The following is a 22,461-nucleotide window of genomic DNA, read 5'->3' as shown; positions in this document are numbered from 1 at the left end:
GAGTTACTTAACCGTTGAGTGTAGTATGGGAGGGGCGCTCATCCCGCGCGCGGGGGGAGGAGCACGCGCATTGTAGTGTTTCGGCCTGGGCACCACATGGACTAGAAGCTGCGCCTGGGTGGAGGGGCTCATTTTTGTCTCCCTGGGACCTCAAATGCTACGTTTTTAAATATGAAATATTTCTTTTAGGGGAATCATTTGCTGTAGGCGAGTGACCAGAGACTATTCACTCCTCATTTGGTCCGAAAGTGATCATCTTTTTTGCTTGTACTTCATAAGCTTCCAGTTAATCCTGACCTCTGTGTATGTGATGGAGGATGCATTACTGGGCGGGGAGAGTGGACCGGCAGCTCCTCTTTGGATGTTTCCATTATATGGCGTTATATGATGTCTTGTGTTTGTAGTATTTAATAACATAATATCTTCCATTTCTAGATCTAAACACATTATTGTGTCATCCTACTCTGCAAAGCGTAAGAAGCACAGGCACCAAAAGGTAAATAACTGCTGTAGTTTGTTTCTCTACACAGGTTGTTATGCTTCTGAGATAATCTGTCTCCCTCCCTGCGTTCCTGGACCCTTCATGTCTCCTTCTCTCCTGTCTTGTCTCCATTCCTCCTTCGTGCCTCTTCCTGGAAGTGACGTCCAGATCCAGGTTTAGGGTCCAGGTCTGTAGCCCAGTGGACTAGTGCATTCTCTAGAAGGATTCATGCATGTGACCTCTTAGTCACTGGTTTGAATCCCTGCAGGTCCACCCAGCACTTCATCCACACAAGATTAACTGAATGAGTACCACTAAGTTGTGTAACATTGTTAGGTGTTAGAACCCCTTATTGGCTAGAGTCCCATGTGCTTTCCTGATGAAGACCCACTTTGAAGCACTCTCCCACACGTTGCCCTGGGAGGGACGCTCCAAGATGTCCAAGTCTTCAAGTCCTCACGGCTCACACCCTGAAGATACTGTTGCTAACAGCAGCATGATTCAGTCATAACACGTAACGAGCTCTGCATGACGTGCTATGTGAGGGATCTAAAGTCCTGATGTAGGACCATCCTGGCAGGAGAAGTGCGGGATGGACCATATCCATTAATGCCTCAATCACTGAGGTGACAAAGCCTTTATGTGAAATATAGCATTAAGAGTCTTGGTTTTAGGCCAGAGTATCTTGCCCTTGATGTTATGGTACCACCTGCTGGGGAAGAACGTGGATATTTTAGAACTGATATATTTTCTTTTCAGGAATAATCTCTCTTACCCATACCCGCACTCGCCTCACTGTAAATCATGATGTAGTCAATTACATGTGAAAGTGAGCAGCAAAGATAGGTAAACCTACTCGTTCCAAGCAGGCAAAATCCAGATTATTTTTGATAATGTGTTGCTATCTTGGGAGCTTTGATTAAAATGGCAGCTGATTTCTTTCTTCTCATTGTCCTTCTTGGCGTTCTTCAGCCGCCCTGTGCTTCTCGGCTCTGTTCTTTTCCTCTTCTTGCACCTAAGCATTGGAGCACTCTTCCACATTCTATCCGTGCACCCTCTAGCTATCAGTTTTTTTCATTCCCAATTAAAAACTCTGTCTCTTTCCTCTAATCAGCTTTGATCATTGATTTTGTTATCGTGCTACATTTTCTTTTCAAAATGGCCATTGTATTTCAAATGTTTGTAAAGTGATAAAAAAAGAACTAGGAGCCTAAAGGATCTAGAGGGAGATGAGAATCAACACGCTAACAGAGAGCTTCCTACCACTCAAGAAGCACTAGCCCAAGAACAATTAAGGGAATGTTTGGATGAGACTACTGCCCAAGGGACAAGAGAAAACCTAGACTCCAGCACCCTGCAAGAGGAGAGTCCCTATAGACAGGGACAACAAAGAACTGATCAAACAGGTGGCTCTAGGTAACGGGCAGAAGAACCCGGCAATAGCACCAGAGCAGTTGGACGCTCAACAATCAAGCGCAGCCACTTTGCCAGCATTGAATTTTGTCCTGAACTCCCTGGTTACTGTTTGAGCATTTGAAAACGGAGGTGCAATCTCAAGCAGGGCTTCTGCTCGAACTAACTAGAGAAATAGCGAACTTTAAATCTTCAATAGTCGGAATAACTAACACAATCAATACAATAGTGATTCCGATCCTCAAAGACTCAAGGCTGGATATACCTAAACAAGGGCTGTACCTCTCCCCTATTCAAGTGTTTCTGAGGGAAAAGGAAAAGGGAGAAGAAGCCCTTTATGCATTAGTTTGGGATTTTCTGTCTCAGTTAAATGCTTCAAACCGTAAAGTAATGAGAGATGGTGAGGCCGAAGGGTATGAAGAGCCACCAAATCCCTTTGATGATACCCCCTCTCTGAGTCTACTATGGAGGAGTTTAGAAGACTGGCGCTAGTGGTTAAGGGAGAGTTGGAGAGGGGAAGTTACCCTCCCCAAACTATCATAGAAGTACTTGCACGAGAGAATGAAGCCTCTCCTCAAAAGTGGATAGAGGAGGGCCAACAGCACTCTAGAGGTAGGAGGAACGCCAAGAAAAGAGCGGCAAGACAGAACTATTCAATGGTCTTTCCGAATCCTCGTAGGGAAAAAAAAAAACGCAAAAACAAAAAGGACAGATTTGAGTTCCTCCCCTAAATACTCTCTAGGTCTACCCCATGAGGGCAAAACATTGGAGGAAGGAAGAGGGGGCACAGGAGAAGAAACTCGGGGGCGCCCAATAGACATCACACCAATATGCAATCAAGTGGGCGATCTGAGTAAGAAGCAAAAGCCTGGGAAGGACGCAAGAGGGGGCACAATTCACAAGTGCTTGAGATTGTCAGTGTGAGCGTGGGGCTGCAAACGGACCCTCATGAAAGCCTTGCATCAAATCTTGCCTGGTCAGTAGCAGCAGTCAACATGGAACCTAAAGGGTTGAATGGGAGACTAGTAGCAGGAGGGGGAGGAAGCAGCGATCCGCCCCACAATCCATCGGGCCAGCCTTGGCCCGATGTTTCTAAAGAACAAAAAGAGCCCTGTGTTACCAATAACAACCAGCGCTGCAGGAGACATCTCAAGCTTGAAAATAGCCCCTATTTTCTTGAAACATCAGAATCCGGACCAACCTAAAACCTTAATGTTTACAGGAAGCACTTCTGGACAGGGAAAGGCCATGGCTCTCCAGGAGAACGTAAATGGCTCTGGGAAATTGACAACATTAGTGTCACCAGTACCGGAAACATCTAAGCCAAACGTAACTTTGAAAAAACACATGGTACCCACTGAGTCTATTGAGGCAAGAGCCTCTGCATTTGCAATACGGAGAGTTTGGCTTAGATTAGCGGGGAAGAACCCATATCACAGCTATCTGTGTAGAGTTGCGATCTTATCATTCTTCAAGAGTGTGCCAAACCTATATCTTCTGGGAACTGGGGTGGTGGAATTTGTGAAATTCCCAGATAGAAGTGATCCTGACTCAGTAGAAGTGGGCCTTAAATCAAGAAAGGCTCAGTTAGCTATATTGAATGCAAAAGAAGAACTGGAGGGACATAACCTCATCGTTTCTTCCTCAGTCCTACTAGAGATGCCTAATGACTATTGGAGAAATCAGTGTCACACAAGCAGTTCTCTATCTGATCCTAAGATAAATTTGAGAAAGACGGACACCTCTGGGGTAGGGAAGGACAGCCAGCAAGATAACCAACACAATGCGCTTATGTTACTGCCACAAATTCTTGGACTATGCGGGGTCCCAAGAACTTTGTAACACAATTTATGAGAGAACGCCTGTTTAGCAATGCAGAAATAATAATTATCCAAGAAACCTGGTTAGTAAATCCTATTGCGATTGAGGGCTACTTGGTTTTTACTCTACCTGCTCAACAAAAGGTGAAAGGAAGACCATCAGGTGGTCTGCTGATGGCATTTAGAGATACTACATGCCGGGAAATAGCACTGATTTTCAATAATATCCAAGGCATCCAAGCATGTAAATTTGTATTAAGATGCTTGCAAGACAATATCCAGGTGATAGTTATAAACATATATTGAAACCATGCCTGTTTCAGCCTTCAGACCTTTCTCAGTACTTTGTCAACACTATTTGAAAAGATTAAACTCTCCTTTGGGCAGGCATACATAATTCTGGCTGGAGACCTGAATGCACAATGCCTACATCTTCCAAAACAAGGGGAGGGAATGAGAAGCGCTGGAATCAGACAAAAAAGAATTCACTGGCTGGAATTCTTGGACTCGTGGGGGTTGAAAATGTTAAATGGAGTGGTACCAGGCGACATCCCCCCGGCAAGTACCTGGAGGCGAGGAAAGTCCTCCTCCGCTCTGGCCTATTTCTTCATGTCAGAAGGTTTATTATCACGCAGTGTCTCCTTGAAGATTAATCCAAAGGGAGGGAGTGACCATTCATGGTTAAGGTTATCAATTGCAGACATTGGGAATTGTCTGGTAGACAGACACGGGCCGGATCTGGTACTAAGCAAGAAAAGTGCACACCTAGTAAAGTACAGACAGGAGGGTAGTACACTAAATAATAAAATTAAGGCCCTTCCTGTAGTGCAAGAGCTAAAAGACTGTGAGCCTAGCAAGTTCATAAAGTTTATTTGGTCTGTTAGCCCACCTAGTTTAGGTGGAATAGGTAAACGCTTGGTTCACTGCCACACTTTTGACGAGGACACCTGGTTACACAAAAAAACACTTGGACAGAAGTTGAGGAAGTTAAAACAAGCAAAACTCGGCACAGAGCTACTCAGAGTGGATGTTAAGAGAGTGATGTCTGAATATAAGGGTTGGCCACGTGACAGGAAGATGCTGCGTCTTCAAAAAGATGGTGAAACAATGCCAAAGGCGCTAGGTAAAGATAACACCAGAAACGTCTGGTCACTTATTAACCAATCAGAAAAAAATGTTAATAGTGTCCAATGCAATTTAGTCCCTGAATGCAAATGGGTAGAATATCTCACTAAAAACTTTGAAAATCGAGTTAACATTGCTGTGGCCCCGGTAAAGGAGACCATATGGTATCTGCCCATAGATGAACAGGACATAGCAGAGCTAATTCTTTAATCCTCTTCTTCCAAAGCAGCAGGCACAAAAGGACTTAAAAAACAACAACCTAAAAAACAACATAGAGGTTTGGGCCAGACTACTTAGTAGGCTCTTTGAGGAGATTCTAGCAAAAAAGATCTTCCCTGACTCTTGGTAAACAGCAACGAACATTCCTTTCTTCAAGGGAGGGTGATCGTTTAGAGCCCGATAGTTATCGGTCGATCGCCCTCCTTGACATCGAAAGTAAACTCTTTATGAACATTTTGCTAAGGGAGTTGAAAAAATGGGCGGAGGAGGCAACATTCTCTTTTAAGTTCCAAACGGGGTTTAGGTGAGGCCTGTCAATGGCGCTGAATGGGCTGGCTCTTAGTCTAATTAGTGAAGAGACCAGGGAAAAGGGCGAATGTCAGCTATGTGGTGTATGGGTGAACTTCTCAAGGGCGTTCCATAATGTCAACAGGGAACTCCTTTGGATGAAAATGAGGAATTGGTGGGCCCCGGAAGGACTAATGTCTATGCCAATTGAGTTGCACAGGGACACCACCGTGAGAGTCTGTTTGGACGAGGAAGGGCATCTATCAGACCCCATTAGAGTGGAGAAGGAAGTCAGACAAGGTTGCTGAAATCTTTGACAACTTTGGCAGACTGGAGAATGCTCTCTCTTTATCGACTTATTGTGAGAGCTCAGAAAGATGCATTATATGAGGGTATTAAAGCACACATGGAACATAATACATCTAAATCTCTTGCCCACTTAACAAAAAGAAACATCTGATATCTTGGTAAAAGCTGAATCTGATCTGGTCACACTAATTGGTAATCCTTTAAAAATGAAGAAATGACTTAATAGGTTCACTAAAAAAAGTTCACGATGTAGTGGCAATTTCAGAGCCTGTAGTGAGGCAATCGGTTGACAAACTGCACACGTACTGACTATGGGCCTCATCACGAGTCTGGCGGTAACCCTTAAATGTGGCAGTAGCGCTATTACCGCCGCATTTAAGGGTACGCCAGATGATGGCCTTGGCGGATTTCCCCACAAATCTGAGCTGGGGGGAAATCCGGGGCGAATTTGGCGATTTTCGGTGCTATTACCATGGCGGGAAATCCACCGGCAGGAATAGCACAAATTTTCCCCATTGGGCCCAATGGGGAATGAGGAATTCCCTAATGGGCCCAATGGGGAATGGGCACTAACCGCTCCGCCAAACCCGTGATCCGGGGCTAAAAGCGCCAGAGGGTTTGGCGGTAGGGCTAATGGCGCCGGCGGTAATAGCGCCGGCGTTACCGCCCAACTTGTGATGAGGCCCTATAAAGGTGTTGCGTGAGTAAGCCACAGGTTAAATGTTACCAGACTTAAATGACACACCGTTTACTAGTATAAATGCATACATGAGTTTCATTAGAAGCATCAAAAACCTAATAGGTTCACTAAAAAAAAGTTCACTATGTAGCGCCAATTTCAGAGCCTGTAGTGAGGCAATCGGTTGACAAAATGCACACGTACTGCCTATAAGATGTTACGTGAGTAAGCCACAGGTTGAATGTTGCCAGTCTTAAATGACACACCATTCACAGGCATAGATGCATACATGAGTTTCATTAGAAGCATCAAAAACCTAATAGGTTTAACACGGCAATTCCCTCTGCAACATATGTGCTGAGTGGAGAATGGTGAAGAACGAGGCACATTCAGTAAAGAGCAGGATGGAAAAACCAAAGCCGTACGCCCCCAAACGTGAAAGCAGTGTCAATTGCACTGAAAAGAAGTTGTACAGATTATGCATAAGCAATGCACATTTCCCACTCAAAAACAGAGAAAAACAAATGTGCAGCACGTTCAAATAAATACAGGAAGCGCAGGATGTCATGTAGAAGTGTTAGAACTAAGCTCGGCTGCAAGTAGTGCTTTGAATTTCGCAGCCAGTGAACAGCGTGACTAATAGAGAGAAAAAGAACCTTGACCTTTCCGTTTTCAGAAGGAATGTCACAAAAAAAGGGCTGAGTTTAAGTCCTCGAGCGTGATTGCCTAGACGAACTATCACTCAAAAATTAAAAACCTACAGTGTTTATCAGAGCATGGACAAAAAAGAAAATTATCACAAAGCCTGTGAACCCCGCACACCCAAACAGTACAACAGCACACTTAGGGACACTGTGGCTGTGCGCGCATGGGTGCGCGTGCACAGAGTTTAAGTAGGGTTTCTGGGAGTGGGTGGGCAGAGCAGCAGGTGGCATTGAGTGCAACAAAGTACATATGCTGCTATTTATAGATCATGTTTCGGCAGCCTGGGAGTCTTCCTGTTAGGCATGCAGCGTGGAGCCAGGTCCAAAGCAGGCAAGAGAGAGCTAATCCAGCAGCGTGTCCAGCACAACAGCACACTTAGGTACACAAGCATTTAACAATGGGTGAACATACCCAGGCTTTGTTTAGCAGAAAAGTCAACAATAGAATAGAGAGCCACATGTTGGAAACCATTTAGTGTGCAGAACATTCCTAACGGATCTGAAATATGTTGAGCAGCAGAACTATGTTTTGTGGTCTGTGGATATGTTTGTATGTTTGTAGTCTGGGAAAAGTGGTGGGTGAGTTGAATGGGTGATTATGGGAGAGTGGAGTTGGGTGTTTAAGGGTATAAGAAGATAAGTGAGGTGTGAGTGTTGAAGGGACATCAGAGATCTGGAGGTATGCATTGGTACGTTGAGCCCTGGGCTGCAAGAGGGTGGGTGTGATTGATGAGCATGTGGTTGAAGGATGAGCTGGTCATTAGCACGTGTGCACAGCAATGTGAAGATACTAATTGCAAGACAACATGATGCAAAGTGTTACAGACAAACAGTTGCAGTTTTACAATATCTGCGCATTTGGAGCAATAGAAGTGGTACAAGCAATTATAATGAGAACAGGCTCTGGCATTAATTAGCAAGAGGCTCTGTCATTAACTAGCGAGAGGCTCTGGGATTAACTAGCAAGAGGCTCTGGCATTAATTAGCAAGTATAGTGCTGGAGGCTGTAACATGACCTGAAAGGCCCAGCAGGGGCAACACAGGAGCAATAGTGCTTGATGCATTCACTGGAATATGAAGGAACTGGCTGAATAGCTGACACATGACTACCTTGTAATGTCGGTGCAGTTGCAGGTTTCTCGCCCTTATCTTTTTTTCTGCGCATGCGCTAGTGAATAGTGTCTCAGAGCTCTGCATGTTTAACACCTCTGTGCAGGACGCAGATCACGGAACACGTTCGGAAATGTCCGCATGCACGTCTCATTGTCCTTTTCCTGTGCCTACTTAGGCGATTCTCTCTCAGAGCGTGTTATTGCTGTCTCAGCGCTCGACTTATTTACACCCCTGCATAAGACTCCGATTCTTGAGCATGCGCAGTTTGTTCTAAAATGTACGCATGCCAAGCGCATCACGCGATTACTGCGCATGCTCTGTGAAGCTGTCTCGTAGCACTGCGCATGCTCTGAGGATCAGTTTGTCAGCACTGCGCATGTCTGTTCTTCGGGTTTGCGGCTCGGCTTTGCCGATGCAGATCTTTAGTGCGAGGTCCCGAGCGGTGGATGGGGTCCAGTTCGATTTCCTGGGAACACAAATACTATGTTTTCAAATGTGAAATAATTACATCGGTCAAAGCAGGTACTAAACAGTACGATGTTCCCTTACTTTTCGGGCTAATCCGTCATCCTTCCCTTACGGTAGTGGATAGTTCCCATCCGAGAAACGGTCCATAGCAACGGCCCGCCCACTATTCTCCACGTGACTTCCTACGGTCGTGGCTGGTTCCCATTAGAGAAAGGGACCTTAGCAATGGCCTTCCTGCTCTTCTTCACGTGACCTCCACATCATCGTGCTTTTCCAGGACCAATGAATGAAGCGCTTCCGGGGCAGAGGGTGGATCCGGCTAGGGGCGTGGTGCCAAGTTCATGTTGCCGGCAGCAGGGGCGGAGCGCGCGTTTGCACGTCATCATACAGGCGCCGGGACAGGAGCCGCGCGAAGCAGGCAGCTGATGCTGACGTTGATGCATTGCCGGGGGCAGAACTAGCTACTGAGACTCTCAGCACCGGGAGCGGCTCCTGCAGCGGTGCAGATCGGGAGGAAGTATGTCGGGGCGCAGGTGCAACGCGTTGGGGGGGCCGATATGAGTGAGCAGGGGAATACTCTGGAGAAGGTGGCTGCGGAGTGAGGGTGCAAGATGGCCTAAGGCCTGCACCTGGGAGGGGTGATGCATTGGGAGGCAAGGGTACCCTGGGGTCTGCAGGGGTTGCTGCGCCTGGGAGGGTGATGCATTGGGAGGCCAGTGTACCCTGGGCTCTGCAGGGGTTGCTGCGCCTGGGAGGTGCGATGCATTGGGTAGTAAGGGTACCCTGGGCTCTGCAGGGGTTGCTGCGCCTGGGAGGGATGATGCATTGGGTAGTAAGGGTACCCTGGGGTCTGCAGGGGTTGCTGCGCCTGGGAGGGGTGATTCATTGGGTAGTAAGGGTACCCTGGGGTCTGCAGGGGTTGCTGCGCCTGGGAGGTGCGATGCATTAGGAGGCCAGTGTACCCTGGGCTCTGCAGGGGTTGCTGTGCCTGGGAGGGATGATGCATTGGGTAGTAAGGGTACCCTGGGGTCTGCAGGGGTTGCTGCGCCTGGGAGGGGTGATTCATTGGGTAGTAAGGGTACCCTGGGTTCTGCAGGGGTTGCTGTGCCTGCGAGGGGTGATGCATTGTGGGGGAAAGGGTACCCTGGGCTCTGCAGGGGTTGCTGCGCCTGGGAGGGGTGATGCATTGGGTAGTAAGGATACCCTGGGGTATGCAAGGGGCTGTTGCACCTGGGATTGGTGACACATTGGGTAGTAAGGGTACACTGGGGTCTGCAGGGGCTGCTGCGCCTGGGAGGGGTGATGCATTGGGTAGTAAGGGTACCCTGGGGTCTGGGAGGCAAGATTACCCTGGGGTCTGCAGGGGTTGCTGTGCCTGGGAAGGTGATGCATTGGAAGGCAAGGGTACCCTGGGGTCTGCAAGGGTTGCTGCTCCTAGGAGGGTGATGCATTGGAAGGCAAGGGTACCCTGGGGTCTGCAGGGGCTGCTGCGCCTGGGAGGGGTGATGCATTGGGTAGTAAGGGTACCCCCTGGGCTCTGCAGGGGTTGGTGGTGGTGTATCTGACAAGGTGTCTGTTAAGACTGGAGGGGGGAGCCCAAGTGGGAAGGAAAGTGTCAAGGGTGATGGTGGGAAAGGGAAATTGGCTGCGGGTGGTGGTTGGCAGTCTCTAGGGTAGGGTTTGGTGGGAGCCGGTGTTGATATTGGGAGGAGAAAGGGGGGGGGGTCGCATGAGGATGTCAGGGAAGTTCTGCTTTGTAGTAGACCCCCCCCCCCCATCCTCTGTGGATCGGAGGGTGGAGGGCAGTGTGTGGGCGGGTGTGAGGCTGTGGTTGAATCCATGGAGGCAGAGTTGGGGTGGCAGGTGGTCATAAAGTCGGCGAAGCCCAATCAGGATCTCAATGGAGTTGGCCCTTTTGTGGTGTCAGAGTGGGTCTGGAAAGCGATTGGCGTTGTGCAGTCTGTCCAGGTAATCATTGGGGGGGCGTTTGTTGGTTAAGGGTGTGGGTGAGCTGACCAGGAACAAGGCATTGGATTTGGGATGTCTTGGGAAACATCCTGTTTCTGTGTCAGGGCGGTGCAGTGTGTAAGGGAGTCATTTATTGTGTACCTCTTTGTGTGCATGTGTTTTTGGGTTTTCAGCGGTTTCGGGTGAAGCCTTATGTCCCAGCCCCCCTTAGGTGCCATAAGTGTCGGGAGTATGGTCACGTGGTGCAATCTTGTAGGAAGGAGAGAAGGTGTGGTAAGTGTGGTGGTCCCCATGATATTAAAGATTGTATCTCTGTATGCACACCAAAGTGTTGCAATTGTGGTAGGGATCATGTTGCTTCTTGTAGGGGATGTACTGCACAGGTGGGGGCCTGTAAGGTTGTGAGCACTAAGGTGAGTCATAACATCAGCTGCAGCAGTTGAGAAGGTGCGGGCGGAGCAGGTGGTTGTGGTGGGTAGTCCTGCTGTAGTGGTGAAGCGAGTGGAGGTGGGGGAGGTTCAGTCTTTGGCGGTTGAGAGGGTAATTGGAGGGGGTGTTACTATCAGAATGGCGGAATTATTGTGTTTTATTATCGCAAATATTAATACGTTGGCCGAGTGTCAGTCGATCGGACAGGTTACAAGCGGTGGTGAAGGCAGCAAAGATGTATTTAAGGATGTACATAGGACGATGAGTGGTGGTGTTTTTGTGCTCCCTTGTCCCCCTCCCTTGTCGCGCTCCGAAACACTTATGTACAAGCGCAATACAAATAAATTATCAATATAAAAGTGGACCATAGTTGCAAAATGCAGTTAATTCCTTTTGCGGCAGGCTGTTTGAATAGGACCCAATTGGGGGTTGGGGGGTTGTTGATCAAATGTAATGCAAATTGTGTACAATTTAAAGGATATTTATTCAGCAACAATGTTAAAAACTACTAGTTGCACAGTGAAGCAACTCATCAAAGTGGCGCACTTGGACTGAAAAAACTCCCACACTAGCATTTTGTGTTTTTGCAAAGTTCTTGACTCGCAAAATAATAAAACCTGTTTCATTTGAATAGCAGTGATTTATTGATATTGGGTAGGAGTTACTTAACTGTGGGGTGTAGTTTGGGAGTGGCGCGCAGGGAGCGCATTGTAGTGTTTCGCTCTGGGCATCAACTGGACTAGTAACTGTCCTGGGTGGATGGGCTCCTTTTAATCTCCCTCGGACCTCAAATGCTACGTTTTTAAGTAGTGTGAAATATGTCTTGAGGAATCATTTGCTGTGGGTGAGAGACCAGTGACTATTCACTCCTCTTTTAGTGAGAAAGTGATCATGTGTTTTGGCCAAGTGTTATTTACATTGTCTCTGCTTGTTCTTCATACACCTCCAGTTAATCCTGTCTTCTGTGTATGTGATGGAGGGTACATTCCTGGGTGGGGAGAGAACGGAAGCTCCTCTTTGGATGTTTCGATTATATATCATTATAGAATGTCTTGCGTTTGTATTACTTAATAACGTAATAATAGTCTTCCATTTCTAGATTTAAACACAATATTGCGTCACCCTACTCTGCAAAGCGTAAGAAGCACAGGCACCAAAAGGTAAATAACTGCTGTAGTTTTTGTCTGCACAGGTTGTTCTATGTTTCTGAGATAGCCGGTCTCCCACCCTGCGTTCCTGTACCCTTCATGTCTCCCTCTCTCCTGTCTTGTCTCCATTCCTGCCTCTTCCTGAAACTGGTGTCCAGATCCAGGTTTAGCATCCAGGTCTGTGGCTCAGTGGACTAGTGCATTCTCTGGTAGGATCCATGGTTGTGTGATCTCATAGTCACTAGTTTGAATCCTGCAGGTCCACCCAGCCCTTCATCCATCCAAGATTGACAGAATGAGCCTCTGAGTTTTGTAACAATGAACATCTGTTACCTTCTGTCTAGGGCACCAAAATACATTAGTGTGTGTGGGGGAGCTGGGTACACTCTACAAATACACATAGTATGTTATGTTAATCCTTTCCTCTGTGCCGTCCTATTAAACTCAATTGGTAATTCGCTATTGGACCTGTATGGTGGATCTCAGCACTTTTCTATAGGGGGGCGGAGGAGTGGAATTGTGAAAGTGAGTTAAATAAGCACATTGGTAGCTACACCTAGTGTTGGTTGTCCTCTTTGCTGATCACCTGGGGAGAAAGGGGTTTATGGTAAAGCCTTAATCGGGAGGGGCTGAATGAAGTGGACCAACAGATCTGCACTTTGGTGGGTGTTGTTTTGTTTCTAGGCATGAATGAGTGAGCGTTCTGGAGGGGAATTGAGGGCATGTGGTATAGTCAATGGAAAGGGTAATATGGAGTGCGGAAGTATGACAGACCCACACTCCCCTTGCCTGCCCACCCGCTAGAGCAGTCACAACATGAGGTGATTGAAACGGTCGCATTGGGAGGCGAGGGTACCCTGGGCTCTGCAGGGGTTTGCTGCGCCTGGGAGGGTGATACATTGGGAGGCCAAGGTACCCTGGAGTCTGCAGGGGTTCCTGGTGGACGACCTCGTGATTGTTAAGGAAGGTGAGTCAAGGACAGTGACCTGCCCACTTGCACACGTTCGTGAACGGTTAGCAAGTCGGGTGATCCAAGTATTGCAAGCTCATGAATTCATCTGCAACCCTTATTTATTAACTTCTTGTCCCCAGTTATAGGAAATAATGACCCACTGGCATTGTTAGGTGTTGGGATCCCCTATTGGCTAGCAACCGGTGTGCATTCCTGATGGCGACCCACTTTGAAGCACTCTCCCACAAATTGACCTGGGAGGGAAGCTCCAAGATGTAGCTCCATCAACTGGGCCTAGGTCTTCATCAAGTCCTCGCAGCTCACACCCTGCAGATACTGTTCCGAACAGCAGCATGATTCAGTCATGACGCGTGCCGAGTTCTGCATGACGTGCTATGTGAGGGATCTAAAATCCTGATATTGGACCATCCTGGCAGGAGGGGTGCGGGATGGACCTCATCCGTTAATGCCTCAATCACTGATGTGACAAAGCCTTTATATGAAATATAGCATTAAGAGTCGTGATTTTAGGCCAGAGTAACCTGATGTTTGTGTTATGGTACCACCTGCAGGGGTTTTTAGAAATAATCTCTCTTGCTTATACCCACACTCGCCTCACTGTAAAATCATGATGTAGTAAATTACATAAGTGGGCAGCAAATATAGGTAAACCTACTCCTTCCAAGGAGGGGAAACCCATTTTTTTTTTTTTTTGGGGAAAATGGGTTGCTATCTTGAGAGCTTTGCTTAAAACGGCCGCCGGTTTTCTGTCCTCTCATTGTCCTTGTCGTTCCTCGGCCGCCCTGTGCTTCTCGATGCCGTCTTTTCTTCTTGCACCTAACCATTCCACATTCTATCCGTGCATCCTGTACCTCATTCTATCTGTGCATAGAATAATGTATAAATTAATTTCCATCAAATCTAAAGAGCAATTAATCACTAATGATGTAGCATAACTTTCCGCAATATTCACAATGGCTCCTACTTGAGCACCTAAAATAACATTTTGACCTTAACATTTGTTTTCCATTGATTCAGGCTAATTCTGATTAAGACGATAAATCATTCTGTTTTCTTAATAAATCATCAGCTTCCATACACAGTGTAAAGCAATGTGTAGTGCCTTCTTCTCGGTTTTCAAGCAGTGCTGCCAGAAACTGTTGTCTCTGATACTGTCCTAACGATTAATGAAGCCTCCCAGGATAGACCTGTATAATGATCCCTTTTCCCTACATCCTCCCAGGACAGACCTGTATAATGATCCCTTTTCCCTACATCTTCCCAGGTCAGACCTGTATAATGATCCCTTTTCCCTACATCCTCCCAGGACAGACCTGTATAATGATCCCTTTTCCCTACATCTTCCCAGGACAGACCTGTATAATGATCCCTTTTCCCTACATCCTCCCAGGACAGACCTGTATAATGATCCCTTTTCCCTACATCTTCCCAGGCCAGACCTGTATAATGATCCCTTTTCCCTACATCCTCCCAGGACAGACCTGTATAATGATCCCTTTTCCCTACATTCTGCCAGTACATGTCAAATAGTTTCCTCCATAATCAATAGTTTAAACAATCCACACGTTCTTTTTGATTTCAGGCTACCTCTTTCAGGTTCTATTACGGTCGGCACTGGTAACCTCTCTGTGCCAAGAAGCAGTAAGAATGTATGCACCAGGGGGATGGAGAGTCCTAAGAGCCGTTCTGGGCATTGAACGTGACTGATTCTACTGGCATGAGTGTTCCGCTGGCTTTTGTGGGACATGCCCAGTGTAATATCACGTGGATTAATGGTCATCTACCACTGGTCCCGCCATTGGTTTATGGGGACTTTCTTTCTCTTTTAGAACATATTACCACTTTAGAGAGTAATGCACATCTAACGGGACAGAAGGTCCATGCCGACCTGATGAGAAAACTTGACACGTTTTTCTTTAAATCTCAAAGCGGTTCCTTTCATTACGATTGCCCGAGCCCTTGGTATAATGCCGACTGTAGAGCAGCAAAACAAGCTTTAATTCTACAAGCTAGGCTCCAACGCACTATGGGTAGCTCGATTATCCAAGAGACCAGGAAAGCACGCTGCTTGCTCCTGAAAGAGAAAAAACAAGCATGGACTGAAGAAATTTGGAGCCAACTGCTGACAGCTCTTGGCAGGGGGTGGTTTACAGGGTTTCTGGGGAATCATGGCTTATGCTGCGAGAATACCAGTAGTTATCAGCAGGGCTGTGTTCCTGAATCTGTGTGGGTCAATCAATTTTGTGAACTATTCAAGGAGAATAGGTCTCTTGTCTGGGATACACAAGGCCCCCTGACCCGCACTCCATGCGTGATTGTCCTCACTGATCCATCCTTCCTCATCTCTTATGAGGAGGTTGGAGAATACGTCTCTTGTCTGGGATACACCAGGCCCTCTGACCCGCACTCCATGCGTGATTGACCTCACTGATCCATCCTTCCTCATCTCTTATGAGGAGGTTGCTAGAGCTCTACAGAAGCAGAAATTAGGCAGGGCCCTAGGGCCAGATAGGTTCCCTATTGATTTTTTGCATGTCAGAACCTGGCATATGGGTTCCATATTTGACTAGGCTGTTCAACTCTGTTTTAAAAAGGGCTCGAGGGATCTACCCTCCCATATCTCTGCTCGACTCAGGGGGCAAAATATATGCTAAAGTAGTATTGAGCCGCCTGGATTAGTGATAATCGTATTGGTCACCGTCAGTCAGGTTTCTGCAGTACCCTAAGCACTGTGGATCAAAGCTTGAGGTTACGCTTAATATGTGACAAATACGCTGTATTAAGGAACATCAATGTGTATGCCATCTTTGTAGTCCTTCGTACAGCTTTTGATACTGTGCCAAGGAGCCGCCTGGGGAAGTTTTACGTAGTTTAGACAGTCCATCGCATTCGCTTACGGCCATTCAAATACTTTATTCAGGCAACGCGGCTATGGTGCGCTGGGGCACTGATGGGACCACACCGCGACCCACTTGCATTGAGAATGGAGTCCACCAGGGTTGTGTACTGGGTCCCAAGCTCTTGTGCATTTTCATCAATGGGATTATTGTTTATTTGGTGTCTGCATGTAATGATGCCCCAAAAGTGACTGCTGATAACAGTCCTTCTCTCTCTTAAACAGGTAGGTGCCAGGAAACTATTTTAGCTATTCAGGGATTTCCAAGGGGGAACTGGCCTAGCCATCAATGCCGCAAAAACTAGCAGCATGGTCTTCAGTGTTGGGGAAAAGAAGAAACCGAAACCCCTAAGGTTAGAACTGGAAGAGGGTTGCATAGATCTGGTTGACCACTATGATTATCTAGGCTTGAAGGTGGCGTTGTCCTGCTGTTGGGATCTGCACATGGCCACGGCGAGGGTCTCATTGGCTACATACAGTGGGGCCCTCTAGTGGTTCTCGAGCAACTTTGGCAATGGTGCTGTACTACAAAGCCCAAGCAAGGCAGGGGCGATCTATGGAGCGGAGCAGTGGGGGCATACAAACTGCTCACTACTAACCACAATTGAAAAAAAAAATCTCACAAACATGCTGGGTTTCCATTTGGCTACCCCGAATATACCGGTTTGGTTGGAAACGGGGATCCAAAGTCTACATGCCGACAGCGGCCAATTAATTACTGAGTTTGCTTGTGGTCAAATGAACTTTTAAGTATATGGAGGCCGTGAACGATGTTTTGACGCAGGCTGGGGTTGCGGCTCTGCCGTGGGTTGTACCTGTCCCTTCTCCCTTTCCCCCCCTTCCCTTTCAGTTAATTCCTCTTTCCATTGTTTTGTTGTTTGATTGATTCATATTGTTATGCTTCCACAGTTTATCGTTCATGTTTTTATGTATCATGTTGTTCTTTGTACAGCGCTTTGGCGTAAGGCGCTTTATAAATCAATAAAATACAAATATTAAGGTAGAAATGAGAGTACTGAGCTTGAGTGAGCTTTGGTGCATTCCCTCAGCTATGACTGGTGCAGTCCAGAGAGGTGAAATCAGCGATGGGGAAGAATTTTGAATGCAACTTTGTTTCTAAAGCCGAGGGTTCAACTGCCTTGCTGCGCTACTGTGATATGAAGCAGAATATGGGTTATGAGGGCCTTGCTGCGCTACTGGAATATCAAACAGAATATGGGTTATGCAGGCCTTGCTGCGCTACTGTAATATGGAGCAGAATATGGGTTATGCAGGCCTTGCTGCGCTACTGTAATATGAAGCAGAATATGGGTTATGCGGGCCTTGCTGCGCTACTGTAATATGAAGCAGAATATGGGTTATGAGGGCCTTGCTGCGCTACTGTAATATGAAGCAGAATATGGGTTATGCGGGCCTTGCTGCGCTACTGTAATATGAAGCAGAATATGGGTTATGCAGGCCTTGCTGCGCTACTGTAATATGAAGCAGAATGTGGGTTATGCAGGCCTTGCTCCGCTACTGTAATATGAAGCAGAATATGGGTTATGAAGTGTATTTGGGTTTTGTAAACACCAAATATGAAAGATCATTGTATGCTACATTTCTAATAGGGCCTCAACCAATCACTAGCCTCTAATAAGTGGGACCATTGTGTTTTTTCGACTGTGTTTGCATTTGTGATTTCTGCTCCAATTCTAGCGATGTGCCAGTAGTTTTCTCAACATGTTAATATCTTTTGTGGGCATTGAGACTGAGAAGGAAAAGACCATGTTGATTATATCTGGGGACGATTTACTGTACTAATGATCACCATTGCCAGAGGTGTTTTCCCCTGTGTTGTTTTTTATCTGCACTATTGGAGGTTTCATGCCTTGGTATGAGTGGGTATGCATACATCTAAAGAGTACTTCTTGAATTTTTGACATGATTCACTAAATGTTATAGTCACTATATGTCAGCCATCAAACACTCCACTGACCTCTGCCTCCTTCTTGAAGACATTGACCTCGACATTCTCGCACTTACCGAAACATGGTTCAATGCCAGCGTGGTCACTGCTTTTGACTCTCTTCTCCCTGATGGCCACGAGATCATTCCCAAGCCATGACGGACCCGTGCTGGCTCTGGGGTTGCCCCTTATCCCTGAGTGGGTTCCCACTCAGCTCTACTCTTCCTTTGAGAGCTTGGTTTGCAAGTTGCTAATCTCTCCCTCCTCCTCTCTGACCATTGCCACGGTCTACGGGCCCCCTGGTGCTACCACCCTGTCCCTCTCTGAATGGGCTGATTTCTGCTCCTCTCTCCTCTGAACCTCCTCTAAACTCCATTTTTGGGCGACTTCAACATCCACTTGTACTCTATCACAGCATCCACTCTCTTCCTTGACCTCTTCACCTCGCTCTCCCTCTTTATTTTCCCTTCGGGTCCAACCCACACAGCAGGACACTCTTGACGCCCTCATCCACTCTGATCTTTCCCTCTCTCCCGCGCCACTGATCACACCTCTTTCCTTGTCAGACCACTCTCTCCTCCCTTCTTACCTGGGTCCCCTCGGCCCTTTGACCGCACCTCCTCCAGCCCTGCCAATATCATTCACAAAGATCCGTCCGATGAAGCAAGTGTCGGGTGCTGTCTTCACATCCACCTTCATCCCCCTCTGCCCCCACCCAGACTCTACCTCTGACTCTGCTCTCAGCATCCTCCATCTAGCCATTACCAACACTCTGGACATTCTTGCCCCAGTCATGAGGATCCGCCTGAAACCTGCCTCCCAAGCGCAATACCTGGTATGACTCCGAACTTGCAGCCCTGAAACGCAAGTGCAGAGCTGCTGAACTGAAGTGGCAAACCTCAGGTACACCCTCTGACAAACGGTCCTGCCGCCTGCTCCAAAGACGATAAAGACTACCCGTGCCAAGAAAAGGGCCCACATCCAGGCATGGGTATCTGGTGGATCCAAAAACACGGCTGAACTCTTTAAAATCTGCAGGGAACTAGCCAAGCCTTCCACAGTCTCCTCCTCTTTCATCCCAGGCCCTCTGCAATGCTCTGGCCACACACTTCACCACTAAAACTCTGGACATCCTGAGCACCCTTGCTACCCTCTCCTCCACCCCCTCCCACACACTCTTGCCTCCTATGGCCTCCCATCTTCCTTCTCTATCTCTCCTCCCCCTGTCACACCTGATGAGGTCACCAGAGTGGTCCGCTCTATGAAGGTCCAATCCAGGTTTCTCCTTGCTCCTCCAAAACCATTAAGGACAACATTGGCTCTCTTGCCCCCGCTCTTTTGCAGATTTCTGCAACCACTCTTGCTACTGGTAATTTCCCCTCCTCCCTTAAGCACTCCCTTGTGCGCCCCTTCCTGAACAAAAACTTCAGCAGACCCTACCTGTCCAGCCAACTACGGTCCTATTTCTGTCACCCCTTCCTTGGGGAAACTCCTGGAGAAGCTGGCCTTCCCCTAACTTACCTCACATACTGAACTTGTTGGCGGTTTCCACAACCATCAGTCTGGATTCCGAGCAACCAGAGGCACGGAAACTGCTCTTCTGCACACCTGTGAAGAGCTGCTCGCATCTCTGGACTCTCTCTCTCCTCTGCCTTTGACACGGTCAACCACTCCATCCTCATAAAACTGCTCCATGAAACCCTTCGTATCTTGGAGCAGGCACTCGACTGGCTGACCTCCTTCCTAACTGATTCTTCGTCCAAGTTAATCTGGGCACCTTCTCTTCACCTATCTTTCTCCACCTGTGGTGTCCCCCAGGGCTCCAATTCCCGCCCCCCCCCCCCGCTGGCTTTTTAACACTTAACTTGCTCAGCTTGCACTCCTCATTTCCTCCTTCGCCCCCAGATTCCAGTGTTACACAGATGAGACACAATTCTTTTTCCAACTTCCTGCTGACCCTCTTGCAGACAGCCTATCTGCCACCTAGTCCTGATGCACTTCCAACAATCTCTGCCTCAATGACAGCAAGACTGGCCATCCTTTATGGGCTCTCCCGCTTCTTCATCTGAAACCGCAAACTTTGGAGTTATCTTTAACTCCTCTTTCCTTCCTCTCGCACATTCAGGACATTGCCAAGAAGTGCAACTTTCAACTCTTCCCTCTCAAAGGAATTCTCCCATTTCTTTTTTTCCCACAAAATCTCAATGTTACCAAAGCTCTGGTTCTCTCTAGGCTAGACTATTGCAACAGCCTTCTCTTGATTCTACCCTCTTCCTCTCTATGACCCCTGCAGCTAATCCAGAATAGAGCAGCAAGACTTATCCTTGGCCTCAAGCCCAGGGGCCGCATCTCTCCTTCCCTAAAAACTCTTCACTGGCTGTGTTGCTGCAAAGATCAAGTTCAAATCCCTCTGCATCATCCAATACGGCTGTCTGGGTCCACGCTATCTACAACTTGCTCTTACTAAATACTCACCCTCTAGACCTCTACATTCCTCTGGTACCAAGTATCTGTGTGTCAATCGTTTCGCTAAACAGAGGGCCGGAGGCAGATATCTTTCCTCAGTTGGCGTCCTCTTATTTAATAGCCCCCCCCTTCCTCTTGAGCCGGATCTCCTCAAATTCCGGAAGCTCCTCAAGACTTTCCTTTTCACCTCCTCCATCCCTTCTTCCCTCCTCTGCTAATCTCAGTCGCTGTGATTGGTGTTCGGGGCCCTGGCCTTCCACACCCAATCGCCTCCACCACTGCCTGCACGCTGCACTTGACTTGACATTTACCTGCCTTCTCCACTGTAGGCCTGCACTTTTACACCTGCTGCTCACTCACGAGCACTTCAGCACTTACACCCCCACCCGCTCTTCCCCTCTTCTTTCTGCACTTGCACGCTCTGAATGCTCACAAGGCCTAGTAGGTTTGTCTTTATCCTCCAGTGTATTGTTTTCTCTCCCATGTTTCCTCCCTGTTGCCCTGTGGGCGCTTTGAAACACAATTTACTTGATGTACAAGCGCCTAACAAATGCACAATAAATACAAAATAAACCAATGCTGTGCAATAGGGTGTAATATTTATGAATGTTGAAATGCATTGTATTTTTATTTTATTCTTTTAAAAATGTGTATTGTATGTATGTGCTTTTATGCGATTGTATGTCAAAATAAAGCTTTTATGATGATGATTTAATCAATCTCCTATACTTGCTTTTATTCAACCTGATCACCTTGCTCTCTGTGTACTATAGGAGTATTGCGCTTAATGCCCCTTTTCTCATCTCCCTCTTCGTGTCTCTGACTTCCTTATGGAAGTAGTACTGAGTAGGGACTGTGGATGATATTATAAAGCTGCCCTTCTGTATTGCTGCCACTGTTTCTCTTAACCGATCTTCCGTCAAATCCACCGATAGGCTGCCAAACTGATCCAAATCAGTGGTGCTAAGATTGCTGACAAGATTGTGTACTTTCTGCAGGTTTCTGTGCGACCGGCTAATCCTATTTCCACCACAATGTCGAGGTCCCTGTTAGGAGTGATTTGCTATACTCTGGCCTGGTGGACGGATGTATAGAATGCCAACCTATATTGTGACAGACAACTCTGGGGAGCTGTAGCCAAACCAGTTCAGGTAGCAATGACAGGCTAAGTTCTTCAGAGGTGATGAACTTGTAAAGGGTCCACCATGAGTTCACACAATGGAAATCACAAATGACACTTAGGATTTATAAAAATACAATTATTATGTATTGGCCAAAAACACACTATAGAAAAATGACTACTGGCAAAATAGATGCATATATACATTCACTTAGCACAGGACATAATATACATAACCCCTGCAAAGGAAAGGTAAGGTTATATTTATGCACTCATGGTCCACAGAGAATGACTCCTAACTAAACATGTCCAGCCCTAAATTGTCTGGGGCCTTTTGCCCAATAGTTCAGGTCAAGTTCCACAGCATCTTTGAGGCAGGAGAAAATGCAGGTAGAGTCTCTGGGGTCCAGTGAAGGTTTCTAATTGTCAGAGTACAAGTTAAACTAGCTAACAGAAGTAGCCCCAACTTTCAGAAGCCTTGCGCAAGCACTGGCCACGCCAATAGTGTTAGAATAAAGGTTTATTAGAAGCCCATTGTCTTATAGGGTATAGAGTATAGGGGTAGGTAAGGAGCTCTGTACCTTACCCCCATACTCCCAATTCTTCCCCAGACTTGGCAGGACAAAGGAAGAGGGTCTGAGGTTGCTTTTCCCACCGAAGTCGCAGTCCTCGATTTGCAGAGGTTGCAGGTTCTAGCTTATCTCTGGTTGGTGTCTTTCACTGTTGCAAGGACTCTTGAATGAAGAATGTATTTAAACGCAATGCAGGACCCCTTCTCGGGACTGGACTCGAGGCAGGTAAGTGATTTTGGATGGTGGTCAGCACAGCGATGCAAAGGGACTTAAAGCTAGGACGCCGAGATTTCGCAGAGGCGAGTTTTGTAGGGCCAGCTGA

At 47.2% G+C, this 22,461-nt stretch overlaps 1 pseudogene; it reads left to right on the top strand.

The window, feature by feature from the left end:
- LOC138498080 (zinc finger protein 850-like) overlaps positions 1–22,461 on the top strand; it is a 352,348-nt pseudogene that overhangs the window by 201,145 nt on the left and 128,742 nt on the right.

The sequence above is a fragment of the Ambystoma mexicanum genome, chromosome 5q (assembly GCF_040938575.1).
Source record: "Ambystoma mexicanum isolate Mex_15411 chromosome 5q, UKY_AmexF1_1, whole genome shotgun sequence".
Taxonomy (NCBI): Eukaryota; Metazoa; Chordata; class Amphibia; order Caudata; family Ambystomatidae; genus Ambystoma; species Ambystoma mexicanum.
Note: the sequence above shows the minus strand (reverse complement) of the source record. Positions and strands in the feature narration are given on the sequence as shown.